At 41.4% G+C, this 7,500-nt stretch overlaps 5 non-coding genes and 2 pseudogenes across 5 annotated transcripts in view; all 7 read right to left on the bottom strand.

Moving 5' to 3' along the window:
* LOC132961855 (5S ribosomal RNA) overlaps positions 1 to 3 on the bottom strand; it is a 109-nt pseudogene extending 106 nt beyond the window's left edge.
* Positions 4 to 6,274: 6,271 nt separating this feature from the next.
* On the bottom strand, positions 6,275 to 6,393 carry LOC132962179 (5S ribosomal RNA). The gene has a single exon (XR_009668157.1). It is a non-coding gene; the product is annotated as a 5S ribosomal RNA (ribosomal RNA).
* A 122-nt stretch (positions 6,394 to 6,515) lies between these two features.
* LOC132962503 (5S ribosomal RNA) lies at positions 6,516 to 6,634 on the bottom strand (annotated as a pseudogene).
* Positions 6,635 to 6,756: 122 nt separating this feature from the next.
* Positions 6,757 to 6,875, bottom strand: LOC132961983 (5S ribosomal RNA). Its single transcript, XR_009668004.1, has one exon. It is a non-coding gene; the product is annotated as a 5S ribosomal RNA (ribosomal RNA).
* A 121-nt stretch (positions 6,876 to 6,996) lies between these two features.
* LOC132962303 (5S ribosomal RNA) lies at positions 6,997 to 7,115 on the bottom strand. Its single transcript, XR_009668277.1, has one exon. It is a non-coding gene; the product is annotated as a 5S ribosomal RNA (ribosomal RNA).
* Positions 7,116 to 7,236: 121 nt separating this feature from the next.
* On the bottom strand, positions 7,237 to 7,355 carry LOC132962428 (5S ribosomal RNA). Its single transcript, XR_009668399.1, has one exon. It is a non-coding gene; the product is annotated as a 5S ribosomal RNA (ribosomal RNA).
* A 123-nt stretch (positions 7,356 to 7,478) lies between these two features.
* The window catches only part of LOC132962400 (5S ribosomal RNA), a 119-nt gene continuing 97 nt past the window's right edge, over positions 7,479 to 7,500 (bottom strand). Inside the window, exon 1 of the ribosomal RNA XR_009668372.1 lies at positions 7,479 to 7,500. This exon is cut by the window's right edge and continues 97 nt beyond it. This is a non-coding gene — a ribosomal RNA (5S ribosomal RNA).

Raw genomic sequence — 7,500 nt, 5'->3', positions numbered from 1 at the left:
AGTCATTAGTGTGTGCAGAAAGGGGCCTTTTAAAGATGTCATGCCCTTGATTCTGGCTGAATTTTTGGACATGTGAATATGTCTCTATATGATAAAAAAAAAACATATGATCAAAAAAATGCAAAAGCTTACAGCACCTGGTATTCCCAGGCGGTCTCCCATCCAAGTACTATCCAGGCCCAACCCTGCTTAGCTTCCGAGATCGGGCGTGTTTTTTTTTTTTATCTTTTATTATCAAAATTACAAAAACATTTATAATTCTTTCACATCATTTACAACAAATGCTATTATAATACATACACCCTCTAAATTAAACCTCCCCTCTGACGCAAACGGCACCCTAAAAACAATAAAAACATAGCATCAGAAAAAAAAACTCAAATCACCCCTGATACCCCCAACTCATGACAACTCTTCTGAGTCCCTCCCCCAAAGCAAACACCCCTCTGAAAACAAACCACAAAAACTTACAAAAACCCCACAGTATTCTCAAAAAACCACTGAGAAAAAAAACCCCCAAATCAAATCACCCATTTTCCCCATGACCAAAAAAGAAGCCCTCGTACCAAAAAAAACAAAAACAAAATAATTTAGACATCCCACATAATTCCCTCCTCGTTTACTCTACACACATTCGCACCTTCCACAAACATTCTCACAAACTCACTCTCATTCGCTATGTACAGTAATTTAAGATGTGCTTTCCATTCATTCACAAACATTCTCCACACATTCATTTTCTTACTTTCATACAGTGCATAATTCCTCCTGTTAATAACCGCTTTTCTTGCAAAAGCCAAAATTATATTCATTACATTGTGATTTTTTTGTTTTGTTCCCACCCCCAACAACACCGACAATTCCCACTCCCTTTCATTCCAACACTCATTCTTACTGCATTTCCTCAACATTTCTCTTATTTTTCCCCAAAAATAAACCAATTCCCCACACGTAACAAACAAATGTATTAAATCCTCATCCGTACTTTCACATACACAACACTTTCTTTCATACCTCTCCTTATGGATCTGATGCAGGACGATGCAGGTGAAGATCCTCCTGTGCCTCAGTTTGAAATCTAGGTCAAATATTGCATGTGGTGTATGCGGAATGTTAATGTTCTTCCATATCATGTTGCTTGTTATGTCCGGGTATGTGTCTGTCCATTTTTCTTCGGATGTGGGTTTCTGTATTCTATGTGTGATTGCGCACCTATACCAAATTTTTGTAGTGACATCTATAATGTTGTGTTTCTTCTCCCCTAGGCACAGGGAGATCCCCCCCACATCGTCCTGCATCACTCCCTCCTTCTCTTTGATTAATTTTTCCCATTCGCTCGACAAAGACAATTTTACATTTGCAAACACTCCCTCAATCACATCCTTTCTGCACACACACCCTTTATTTTTTAAACCCCTCACCACCATTTGTAAATCAAAATCCCCCCCACAGTTCAGTAAATCCCTTATTCTAATATATCCCGCTTTCGACATAGCTTCACACTTAATTACCCTCTCCCCATTTTTAAAATACGGGCTCGAGAGGAAGGGCAGTCGTAGCACTGACCCTCTCGTTCCGCACTCTGGTACAGTCCAGGATGAAACCTGATACCACGCACTGAGTACTTCCTGGAAAAACCGTGGCAAGTGTTTAAATGAATCCGGGTTATTGATCTGGTACAGGTTGTCCTCGTTGTAGAGTCCAAAACTGCACAGATATTGTTTGAAGTGGTTTTTCCAAACTACGTTCCGGTTCTGGTCCATAAATTTGCCTATCAATTTGACTCTTAGTGCTACTTTTTTTGTAAGTAAATCAATCAAAGCTAGCCCCCCCTGATCTTTAGCCCCTATTATTGTTTTGTGAGCTATACTCGCTGCTTTGTTTTTCCAAATAAAGTCCCTAATGGTCTTTGAAATCTCCTTAAAGGCCCAGTCCGGAAGCGTACAAGTACTCAGCGCATGATTCACTTTGGACAACACGAGAGCATTTGTTACGGCTACCCTTCCTCTCAACAATAGACCCCTCGCTTTCCACAAATTCAATGTTTTTTTAATTTTACCCACCACCTCTTTCCATGTTATATCATCACATTCATTCTCATTTTTCCCCATATTCACTCCCAACACTTTTCTTCTCTCACACACCGTTTTAAATCCCCACTTATTAACTAGATTGGATTCCTTACCTAGTAAAATAATTTCTGACTTATTTTCATTTACTTTTGCCCCAGATGCTCTTTCATAAGTTTGTACATGTTTTAATATTAATTCTATATCCTCCTCTCCTTTTACCATTATATTCACGTCATCTGCATACTGTATTATTTTTACGTTTTCCTTACCTATACCTTTTATGTTTACGTCTTCCGATATCAGTGCTGCCAGCGGCTCTGCTACCAAGCTGTACAACAGCGCTGACATCGGACATCCTTGTCTCACTGACCTTGATATTTTAAAAGAATCAGTTAGTTCCCCGTTACATTTTATCTTGCTTTCCGCTCCTGTATACAACATATTTATCCATTCTCTCATTCTCTCTCCGAATCCAAACTTCTCTAACACCTTCCCCATGAACCCGTGATCTACTCTGTCAAAAGCTTTATTTAAATCAATCCCTAGCCATATTCCCCCCTCCCCTTCCATATCCCTGACCGTCTGTTTTATTGAAATGATTGAGTCTGCTATGTCTCTGTTTGGTATACTGTATGATTGTGTTTGTTCTATGATTGTTCCTATTACCTCCCTGATTCTATTGGCTATTGTTTTCGCTATGATTTTGTAGTCTGTGTTGAGTAGGCTGATTGGTCTGTAGTTGTCCAGATTTTTATTGTCCCCCTTGTTTTTGTAAAAAATAGTAACCACCCCTTCCCCTAAACTTTTTGGTATATGTTTCACTTTTTCCATATATTTACTCAATTTGTTCACCAAGGGCACCAGCTGCTCTTTGAAAGCTTGGTAGAATTCCGCAGTTAGGCCATCGCTCTCAGGACTTTTGTTTTTGTTTAACCCCTCTAAAGCACTTCTGATTTCTCCCTCTGTAAACTCGCAATCACACCACATTTTATCGTCCTCGCTTAGTTTTTTCTTTAAGGCACCCAAAGCTCTGTTCACACTCACGCTATCACACTCCTGTCTCGAAAACAGGCTTTCATAATAGCCCTTTACTATTTCTAAAATTCCCTTTTTATCTGTCACACTTTTACCTGCTTCATTTAATAATTTGTTTATTTCTGTTCTTTTTTGTTTTTGTTTTTCCAGACCTAAAAAAAAGGCTGTACTCCTCTCCCCCTCATACATATATTGTATTTTACTCCTAATGGCTGCACCCCTACTCTTTTTAAGTTCAATCACTCCCAACTGTTCTTTTAAATGTATGTATTTTTCGACATCTACATTATCTACACTGTCAAGCGATGCTATTTCCTCACTTAGTTGTTTTCTCAAATTCTCTTCCTTTCTATTTTCTCTCCACTTTTTCTCTTTACTATAATTGATACACTTTTTTTTAATTCTGACTTTTACACTATCCCACCACACATTCATATCTTCACTCTCATTCCACTCATATCCCACATCATTCAACAATCTTTCCATACTTTTCACAAACATTCCATCATCCAGCAAGCTTGCATTAAAGCACCATATCCCTCCTTTACGTACATTCGTTTCTTTTCTAAACGTGATTTCTATTCCAGCGTGATCGCTCCACATATTAGTTTTATATTCAACTTCTTTAATCCACCTCACTACCTCGCATGTCACCAAAGCATAATCTATTCTAGATTGTTTTAATCTATTCAGTACAATTTGTCTCCTGGAGAACACCCTCTCCCATGGATGTAGCAATCTCCAAATATCAATGCATTGTTTCGTTATCATTATATCTTTAAGTGTCCCCCTGCTCACATCCCCCTTAAACACATTATTTTTTGACACATCGGTGGGTGTCATCGCCACATTAAAGTCACCGATTATTATACAATTCCTTTCCCACCATTTGCTTATTGCAATGAAGAATGTTTTCCTTTCTTTTTCTCCATTCGGTGCATATATATTTATGATTCTTATATTTTTCGTTTCATACACACAGTCTATTACTATTATTCTTCCTTCTTTGTCTCCATAAACCAAATTTACCCCTGTTACCCGACCCGTTTTGACTAAAACCGCCACTCCTCTCGCCCTCGACGTGCCATTGGAGCAGAAAATATGGCCCACAAAGTCTTTTTTTATGTCTTCCACCAGGGAATCATCCCACCTGGTCTCCTGCAGGCACAAAACGTCATTCTGCAAGGAAAGAATCGCATGTCTTTTTTCTTTGTTCCTTAGTCCATTCACGTTTATCGAAAATAAATTAAAGCCCATTATCATAAAAATAAAAACAAAAAAAAACGGATTTACAGGGGTTATTGTCAGTCATTATTTGTCCTTACATTTCAATTTTTTCACCAACTTTTTTCGTTGTCCAAGACTTAGTCTTTTTTGCGCACTCGTCAGTTCACTCACATCCATTTCGCTGTCCGTTTCATTGGGACTGGTGCTTTTACCCGTATTATTTAGCGTGATTTTTCTCCCTCCCGCCTGTCCAACACCACTCTCAGGCATCTCCCTCCCCTCTGTGCTCATGCTTACCCCCGGGTCTTCTGCCACGTCCCTTCCGTCTCCTTTTTTCCCTCTCTCGCTCGTTTTTCGCTGCTTCTGCTGTCCTCCCTCTCCAGCCAGCTCCGGCGTCTCCAGCTCGCACTCTGACGCCCGTTCTCCTCCGCTCCCTCCGCTCTGCTCCATTTCTCCGTCACTGTTCTCGTCTTCTCTGATCTCCTTCCTGCTTGCTCCGATCACCTCCTTCTCCTCCGCCTCCTCCTCGTACACCTCCTCCACCTCGTCTTCATCCTCGTACACCTCCTCCACCTCGTTCTTGCTTTCCTCTCCGTTCTCACACTCACATTCATTTTCTCTTTTTTTACAGTTTGTGCATTTTGTGCTGTTCGCGCTGCACTCTCGCGCAAAGTGTCCCTGCACCCCACAGTTGTGGCACATAAATTCTGGACACTCTCTCAGGATGTGTCCCGGCTGGATGCACATCCTGCACACTTTTTGTTGTCTATCATGTATTACTCTAAAGTATTCGTTCCCCATCACAGTGTTAAACTTTGTGGAGTAAGGGAGTGACTGTACCTGGTCATTAAATCTGACCCGGACAAACCTCGTTCCGTCAGCTATCATTGTTCCAGGCCACATTCTGCGTTTTATTGGTGATGTCGGTTTCACTCCCCATCCCGTCAGCTTCCAAACTATTTCTTCATCTGTGATATACGCTGGCAGGTTTAAAAAAGACACCACCAGCTCATCATTATTTAGTTCTCTCGCCACGACTCTGGTCTCTCCGATTTTAAATCCATCCAGCAGCCTTTCCTTTCCTTTAATGTTGCTCACCGTCACCTCCAGTTTTTCAGGTCCCAGGGTTCTGCACGCCAGCAGGCCCCCACAGATCATTTTTATGTTGCTCATGACGTGATTTAGAGGAACTTTGTCTCCCACCATTTCAATGTTTAGTGTTAGTTTTCTCTCAAAAGACACTTTTGCTTCCTCTTTTTCTGCTCTCTCGCCACCTCTCCCATTCTCTGCATGCGGAGCAATCAGCCCGCCGCTCCTCTCTCTTCCTCTCTCTCCGTCATCCATTCTGTTCCCCGTTTCATTTGCCGTTTTCATCCGTCCTTTTTGTCCGTCGTTCTTCTCGTTGTCGTTTAATCCATTCCTTTGTTTCAGTGCCATGTTTGTTTGTTCACGTTGTTGTCCGTTCTCTTTTCCTTTTTCCATCTCTCCAGTCCGTGGTCCTGTCATCTTTGTGATCCGTCCGTGTGAGTTTGCTCGCGACATACGAGCAAACATTCACAAAAAACAAAAATTCTTCACAAAATTGTGGAAAAAAAACAGGAAAAAAAGGTGAAAAGAAAAACGATCCCCCTAACAGTCAGTGACTGCTGGGGGACATTCACTCACAATCTGAGGTATTTAAATAAATCCAAAGCGCATCCAAAAAACAAACAAATTAGTCCAGCTGTCCTGCTCAGTACTGACACGTCAGCTCTCCTTCAGCACCACACAAACTCTGACAGCAAAAGGGGCGTGTTCAGGGTGGTATGGCCGTAAGCCATTAATGTGTGCAGACAGGGGCCTTTTAAAGATGTCATGCCCTTGATTCTGGCTGAATTTGTGGACATGTGAATATGTCTCTATATGATAAAAAAAAAAACATATGATCAAAAAAATGAAAAAGCTTACAGCACCTGGTATTCCCAGGAGGTCTCCCATCCAAGTACTAACCAGGTCCGACCCTGCATAGCTTCCGAGATCTGACGAGATCGGGCGTGTTCAGGGTGGTATGGCCGTAAGCCATTATTGTGTGCAGAAAGGGGCCTTTTAAAGATGTCATGCCCTTGATTCTGGCTAAATTTTTGGACATGTGAATATGTCTCTATATGATAAAAAAAAAACATATGATCAAAAAAATGAAAAAGCTTACAGCGTCTGGTATTCCCAGGCGGTCTCCCATCCAAGTACTAACCAGGCACGACCCTACTTAGTTTCCGAGATCGGACGAGATCGGGCGTGTTAAGGGTGGTATGGCCGTAAGCCGTTATTGTGTGCAGAAAGGGGCCTTTTAAAGATGTCATGCCCTTGATTCTGGCTGAATTTTTGGACATGTGAATATGTCTCTATATGATAAAAAAAAAACATATGATCAAAAAAATGAAAAAGCTTACAGCACCTGGTATTCCCAGGTGGTCTCCCATCCAAGTACTAACCAGGCCCTACCCTGCTTAGCTTCCGAGATCGGACGAGATCAGGCGTGTTCAGGGTGGTATGGCCATAAGCCATTATTGTGTGCAGACAGGGGCCTTTTAAAGATGTCATGCCCTTGATTCTGGCTGAATTTTTGGACATGTGAATATGTCTCTATAGGATAAAAAAAAACATATGATCAAAAAAATGAAAACGCTTACAGCACCTGGTATTCCCAGGTGGTCTCCCATCCAAGTACTAACCAGGCCCGACCCTGCTTAGCTTCCGAGATCGGACGAGATCGGGCGTGTTCAGGGTGGTATGGCCGTAAGCCATTATTGTGTGCAGACAGGGGCCTTTTAAAGATGTCATGCCCTTGATTCTGGCTGAATTTGTGGACATGTGAATATGTCTCTCTATGATAAAAAAAACATATGATCAAAAAAATAAAAAAAGCTTACAGCATCTGGTATTCCCAGGCGGTCTCCCATTCAAGTACTAACCAGGCCCGACCCTGCTTAGCTTCCGAGATGGGACGAGATCGGGCGTGTTAAGGGTGGTATGGCCGTAAGCCATTATTGTGTGCAGACAGGGGCCTTTTAAAGATGTTATGCCCTTGATTCTGGCTGAATTTTTGGACATGTGAATATGTCTCTATATGATAAAAAAAAAAACATATGATCAAAAAAATGAAAAAGCTTACAGCACCTGGTATTCG

The sequence above is a fragment of the Labrus mixtus genome, unplaced genomic scaffold (assembly GCF_963584025.1).
Source record: "Labrus mixtus unplaced genomic scaffold, fLabMix1.1 SCAFFOLD_56, whole genome shotgun sequence".
Classification (NCBI taxonomy): Eukaryota; Metazoa; Chordata; class Actinopteri; order Labriformes; family Labridae; genus Labrus; species Labrus mixtus.
Note: the sequence above shows the minus strand (reverse complement) of the source record. Positions and strands in the feature narration are given on the sequence as shown.